At 31.0% G+C, this 7,146-nt stretch overlaps 1 long non-coding RNA gene across 12 annotated transcripts; it reads left to right on the forward strand.

The window, feature by feature from the left end:
• Positions 1-3,409: 3,409 nt before the first annotated feature.
• Positions 3,410-6,919, forward strand: LOC141672501 (uncharacterized). 12 transcript variants are annotated; one of them, XR_012555568.1, is made up of 7 exons: positions 3,410-3,574; positions 3,714-3,753; positions 3,961-3,999; positions 5,342-5,415; positions 6,190-6,267; positions 6,354-6,465; positions 6,600-6,919. It is a non-coding gene; the product is annotated as an uncharacterized LOC141672501 (long non-coding RNA). The 12 variants fall into 12 exon arrangements; XR_012555560.1 differs by having other exon boundaries at positions 3,411-3,574; positions 3,697-3,753; positions 6,190-6,465; XR_012555559.1 differs by having other exon boundaries at positions 3,412-3,574; positions 6,190-6,465.
• Positions 6,920-7,146: the final 227 nt, after the last annotated feature.

The raw sequence follows: 7,146 nt of genomic DNA on the forward strand, positions 1-7,146 counted from the left end.
TTATTTGTGTATTTGTTTATTTATTTGCTTTTGAATAAATCAGTTTTAACAAATGTTTTTGTTAACCTCAAGACTAGGTTAGTGGCATTTTATTAGGATAACGTGGAATAATATTTTATTAGTGGAGATAGATTACGAAGTAGTTCCTTATTTTTAGGTGCCACCTCTGTAGTTTTAGGTGTTTAAATTCAAGTAATGTAATGTTCATGATATACACTCTGAATATTATTTTTCTCTTTCAGTTTTAATATACATATTAGTTGTTCTAAGTGGTACTAACATATGTAAACACATGATTAAGTTTACTATCTATATTTGTCTTTCAGTACACATGTATATGTGATACATGATCTAGTTTAGTCTGTACACTTGGTATCAGAGCTTATGGTCCTGAATGGTGGCTATGCTCTTGTTGAATATGAAAACACATGTACTTATGGTTAGTTATGGGAGTGGTCCTTTTGCTGGACGCATAGTGCATACGACACTCATTCTTCCTTTCAATATGGTAATTTGAGTTATCAAAATAAGCTTTGGTGTGCTTTAGGTATCTCAAGTTGTGATGCAGGTTCAGGTGGTTCTCTAATGGTGGTGCATATGTGCACACGGGTCAATTTTCAAGTGGTGCCAGATGGGAAAATAAGAGATATGGTGGACCTGATGAATCTTATGGGAATCAAGCTGCATATGTTGCACTTGAAGATTGGCTTAGGAATAAGAATAGGAGTAAGCAATTTCTCTGCTGGTGGAGAGCTAAAACCTTGTGGTGGCAAGGTGGGGGATTCATGGGAGATAACTATGATGATGCACATGAAAATTCAGGATATGGATATGGAGATTATGGGCAAAAAAGTATTTGTCATATGGGAAAATGCGACGTGCCAAATGAGCAAATTAGAAGTGCCATACGGGCAATTATAAACGTGCCATACGGAAAATAAAAAGCCAGACGGGCTAAGTATTAAAAGCCATGCGGGCTCTGTTAAAGTGCCAAACGGGTAGAGAAGTTGAAAGCCAAACGGGCTAAGTTGGAAGCCAAATGGGATGAAAGCCAGACGGGCTAAGTTGATAACCAAACAGGTTCATGAGAAATTTAAGTTTAAGGGGGTGATTGTTGGGATTTCATCTTAAATTTATTATTTAAGTAAATGTTTATTTATTTGTGTATTTATTTATTTATTTATTTATTTGGTGTTGAATAAATCAGTTGTAACCAATATTTTTGTTAACCACAAGACTAGGTCACTGGCATTTTATTAGGATATCATGGAATAATATTTTAGTAGTGGTGATAGAGTAGGAAGTAGTTCCTTATTTTTAGGTGCCACCTCTATAGTTTTAGGTGCTTAAATTCAAGTAATGTTAGGTTCATGATATACACACTGAATATAATTTTTCTCTTTCAGTTTTAATATAAATATTAGTTGTTATAAGTAGTACTAATAGATGTAAACACAGGCTTAAGTTTACTATCTATATTTGTCTTTCAGTACAGATGTATATGTGATACATGATCTAGTTTAGTCTTTACGGCCTCTTCATTATTCTGAATGAGGGAAAGGTTGCGTATATTTTATCCTCGCCAGACCCCACGAAAACAGAATATACTGAATATGTTTGTTTTGGTTATTAATTTTTTTAACCCGCTAGCCTCATTATACCATTATACCAGGTAACATAATGGATCATCTTTAGTTTGGTTATAATTTTGCTCTATCTTATAAGCATAATGTATTTTAGTACTAAGTTCATTGTTCCGGCCATCGGATACTATACTGACTTCAATATAATGATGGCGGGGAGATTTATTTTTATTTTTGCCTAAATTTTAATATAGATATTAATTTTGTTTTAGTTTGAAAAATCGATGCTATATTGGCTTTAATAAAGTAAGTGTAGAGTTTTATTTTAATTTAACCCATACCCCTAATCTATATTTTGTTTTATCCTGCTAGATCAATGTTATATTATTTTTAATAAAGTGGTATAAAAATTTAATTTTTATTTTAGCACAAATCCCTAATATTAGCCCATAGGCCTTATTGTATTGATTGATGAATTATTTTTGGTTTACTTTAAAATAGTAATATCAATTGATAAAAATTAGCAAATAAAGTATCAAAAAATATGTATGGACCGATCAGAATAATATTTCTCTTATACTAAATTATGTCCTGAAATACTTTCTCCAATCCATCCATTTGACCGGCTGAAACTTAGTACTTAATAATGTAATTGATTAATGGGAGAAAACATGACACTAATTTGATTTTACGATTAGGTTTAATGTATACGATACATGTAATTTGGTAGTTATATGAAGCACAAACAAACTTTTGTTAGATCTTAAATTCATGCACATGATCTTATCAACGCGTAGAAGAAAAGAAATCTTAAGAAAAAAACCTTGATTGATAGAAAGTATATATGAAATAATGTGTGGAAAATATTTATGTTTAATATTATTATTGAAAATAAAATAATAAATAATTTAATTCTTGTTTTATATTTAACATAAATAATAAACTAAAAAATAATTTTATATTTTATAATATATGTATAAGTACTACTAATTAAATTTTTTTGTCATATTAAAATTTATATTTATATTTCAATTGCAATATATTTTCAATTACTATCATATTCAATATTATTTATATATCGGGCCTTACTCTATTTGGAACCTTTTTATAGTGAGATATGAGATCTGATCTCAACCATAGAAATTTAAATCTATTTTTAATTTAGACCATTCATTTTAAATCTCATCACTTCTCCAACCATCATCTCTTCCTTCTTTTTCCTACTTACCACCCACCACCACCTCCAACAAGCAGCAACCACCGGCGACTACCACCACCACTACCGATGAACAACAGAAAATCACCACCATTAAATCAAAAGTCACCACTGTTAAATCAAAAATCACAACCGGAAAATCAAAAAATCACCACCCGATTAATCGGAGTTTCGTCGAAAAAAATAGATCAGCTCGGAGTTTCGGGAGCGTGTATGAGGTTGGTAGCGGAAATGGCGGAGCAAGTGGTGACTGAATAGTAGGTGTGGTGTTTGGCGGAGTTAGTGGAGGAGAGTATGAGAGGGGGAGAGAGAGATGATGATGATGAACCAATCTGCACTTATAGCCGGCAGAGTGCAGTGTCGGACGGCGGCATGAGTTTGGGCAACATAAGTAGTGGGTGGAGGCATGTGGTTGTGGTAGGTGGAGAGAAAATAGGGTAGAGGTGAGAGATGAAGTAAGATATTAAATGTGTGGCTATGATTTAATTGGGATAAAATAATGTATGGCTGAGATGATATCTTAGTTCTTATATTAGTGGGGTTCTCATTTAAGTAACTCCCTATAACTATATCTATATCTATATAAAGCCTTTTTAATATGAAACTACTAAAATGCCCATCATATTTTTAAGTAATTCCAGTATAATGCCACTCTATAAATGCAAAATACATGGCCCCTTACAAAATTTGTATTAATTTTGAAATACATGTATCATCTTTCAAATAGATATGCACACCAGTCCCCGGTTCCAAGAATTCAAATTAAAGTTTGTAGGTACAGCTTATCCCCCTCTCTCTCTTCCTTCCTTTATCGTTATTTTCTTGAATCAGAAATCATAAATTATAAACTGATAATTGGTGATTATTTTAGTTATGCAATTAACGGTTTCTTGATAGGTTTGATATTGTTTCAGATGATCATGGCGACTTGATTTGTTCATAATGTTTGCTCAGGTGACGCATTTCATTATTCTCCAACTTTTGATTTTTTTTCTCAATGCTCTTCATCGATCTTTTGAAGTTATTATATGTTTCACCAAGTGTTTGATATATTGCTTCAATGAATATTAATTTAGTTTTTAACTTTTTAATTGGAGAAATTTATTACTTAAGATTACATATGTGTTTTAACATATTTTTATATTTATGTATTTTGTGCAGGTCTGAAATTTTATGCCAACTATTGTAATGATGATTGTGGTATGTAATATTTAAGAATGATCTATAATATATTGGAGAAGTATCTTTCTAATCAATGACTAAAATTTTCTCATTTTTAAGCCTACTTGACTAAATAGTATTATACTGTTATGTTTTTTTGTTATAGTTTATAAAAATTTTATGTTCTAACAATGGTTACAATTGATACATGACTCATTAAGCCTACTTGAAATGTATAAGAGATAATAATTAAAGAATTTGGTGCCCGAAAAAAATTTAAGATGATTCGTGATTGGTTCTTGAGGAGCAGTTATTTTGTCTTCTTACAAATTAATCTTTTTAGGGTCTTCTTCCAAAATATATATGATCTTCTTGGTGAGCCGTTTTAGCTATTCTTTTTCTAAATTACTAACTTTTGTGACAGAGATAACAATATATGCTAAGCCCAATAACAAATAATAGACTGTGTACTTTGTGATGTTTAATGTATAATGGACTTTATGGTGAGTTGTGGTTGTAATTATGTTTTTTATGTTATTTTAATTTTTCAAAAAGGTCATTTTCGGTGATACACTGATCAAAGAGCGAGCATCCGCCAAGTTTAAGAAATTAGTGAGATCATACTGAGTGAAATTTTTTGGTTTTACAATAAAATATCAAAATTGACAATTGATTCTTTATAGATAAAGTTTTTCTTTTCTATTTTGTGCTTTCCTTAGTCGTCGTTTAAAGTTATTTCATGGAAACAGCTCCACCAAACGGTAACTGCTGAAGTTTTAATATCTGCATCAATTACTTCGTAGCTCTGTCATGTACCCACTTGAAAGCGTATCAAAGTTGAAGGCCGATTCTTCATGGATAAAGTTCTTTTCTGTTTTGTGTTTTCTTATGTCGTTGCTTAATGCATATCTTTCGATTTCATTATAAAGCTGCACCATCTAGTAACTACGAAAGACTTGAAATTTGCACAATTATCCAGTAGTATTGTCATATACCCACTTGAAAGAAGAGGGGTTATATTTCTTTTACTGTATTTATGTTTGATGTCATTAACTGTACTTTACACATCAACTATATTAGATAACTAAAGTATTAATACAATTTACAAGTGAGTAGTTGATACATAAAGGCCATTACTAGAAATGTTTTTAGTATATAACTCAGAAAAAATATGTGAATGGACTATGGTAAAGTCGATTGTATGCAAGTCTTATATTTGAATTACATATTACAAAGATAAGCAGTTTATATTTGGAATCACTTGTTTATAAATTGGATTATAAATATTAGTTTAGATTATCAACGTCTCTACTACTCTATTTTATTTTTTCTCTATAATGTGTGTTTCATTTGCATTGCTAATGAATGTTTATAATTTTAGTTGCATTTACGTTTGCTGAGGATATGTTTGATGATTTTCCGGGGGGCGAAGTTAATAAATTTCTCATTTTGAAGGTATAATGTTTTTATGATAAAAGATACTTATAAATGTTTGATTATATATGTGGGATGTTAATGCAAGTCTGTCTCTGATTTGCTTCCTGGTAGTACTTGATCGAGTACAAAATTAATATTATACTCAAGGCATTGCTATACTTTAAAACTCAAGGCATGTACTAAGTATACCATGTGATGCAGCAAAACTGAAGGTGTGATCTTCACTATCATTTAGATATGACTCTCACTCACTTTCTTGAACTAATACATGTCAAATTACAGAATTAGTGGGAAAAAGTAGGAGAAACTTCACTGATAAAGAAGTAGCAAGTTGATAATATCAACGTATTTATGCCTCAAATTATGTTAGTTGTGTAAGTGTTAATAATTATTTTCAAGTTTTATATCCTTTTTTAGTATCAATTAGTAGATTAATGATTATACATTATTGGCCGTTAGTGTTTGTTATTTTCTGGGGTTTGTTTTTCATATTTGTTCCATGGATTTTAGTTATTTATTAGTTAACTGTTACTAATTATTAAGTATCACATGTGAGTGTTCATTCATTAATTGAAATCGATTTTTGGTATTGATCTAAAAATTGTTGCTTTATAGAATGTGGTTCCTGTGGTTGCTACGAATCATGATGAGATTGTGTACTCTTTTAATTATAATTTTATCTTATTTTCACTTTAAATTGTTGGTTGGTAACTGATGATAATAGTTTTTAGATAACGTTGATAAGCATCACTGAGTTTCCATCAAATTTTATTGGTCGTGTTGAATTTATAGTTGGAGTCAGGGCACTCTGGATACATTGATACTCAATGTTAAACCAAATTCTAAAAGTTCCTGTGGAGTGAAGCCAATGTGAGGATGACACACTTTTATATAAAAATTTTAGCCATGGTATTTGATTGCTAAACCAGTGTCATGCTTTAACAAATTTATTGTAGGTTTCATTTTTGTCTAGCATCCTGTTTCTACAAAATGAACGAGAAGTAGGTGTGCATGTACTTCAGACGGATGCCACTGAATTTGAAAGCTGACTAACAAGTCCAGAAAAAGGTACGCAATTGTAAGAAAGACTGGAATGACAGATGCTACATTATCATAAAATTACAGTTTTTTGTTTATAACAAATATTTAAGGTGACGAGGAGAGATACAATACAATAAGTGTTGACTGACATTTTCATTCAGGGTGTTCAGAAGTTTGTCTTTTTCCAGGGGAGGCTGAATTATTATCGTAGTCTACCAGCTTATTCCAATGTGCAGTTTCGTTATTATATAAAAAGTCATCCTCTAGTCGTTTCCTGCAATGTTCTTGGCCATCATCTTTCTTTTGCTTCATTATTGTGTATATGTTAATCAAAAAGTAGCAATAGAAATAGAGAATGTGTAATTGCTGCCTGCTACCAAGAGAACTAAAGTAATAATCTCTGATTATCAACACAATTTATTGACACAAGTTGGTACTTCTGCTGGATCTATAGTTAGTAAATTTTTCAATTATAATTTTATGTCTGTAATTGTACAAGGTAGTTGTGGTATTAAATTTACTATCACCATCATGTTCTGCTCTCAAATAGAGGAACTTATAATAGTCTTTACACGTTAATAGTTCTGTTATAGTATGAATTGCATCAGGTGGCATACAAATGACCTGACCTACATTAATTTAATGTATAGGAACACCCTCTCACACAAAAGAATTCATAGTCAAGTAACATATATTTTGTGATTTTCA

This window comes from Apium graveolens, chromosome 7 (assembly GCF_009905375.1).
Source record: "Apium graveolens cultivar Ventura chromosome 7, ASM990537v1, whole genome shotgun sequence".
Lineage (NCBI taxonomy): Eukaryota > Viridiplantae > Streptophyta > Magnoliopsida > Apiales > Apiaceae > Apium > Apium graveolens.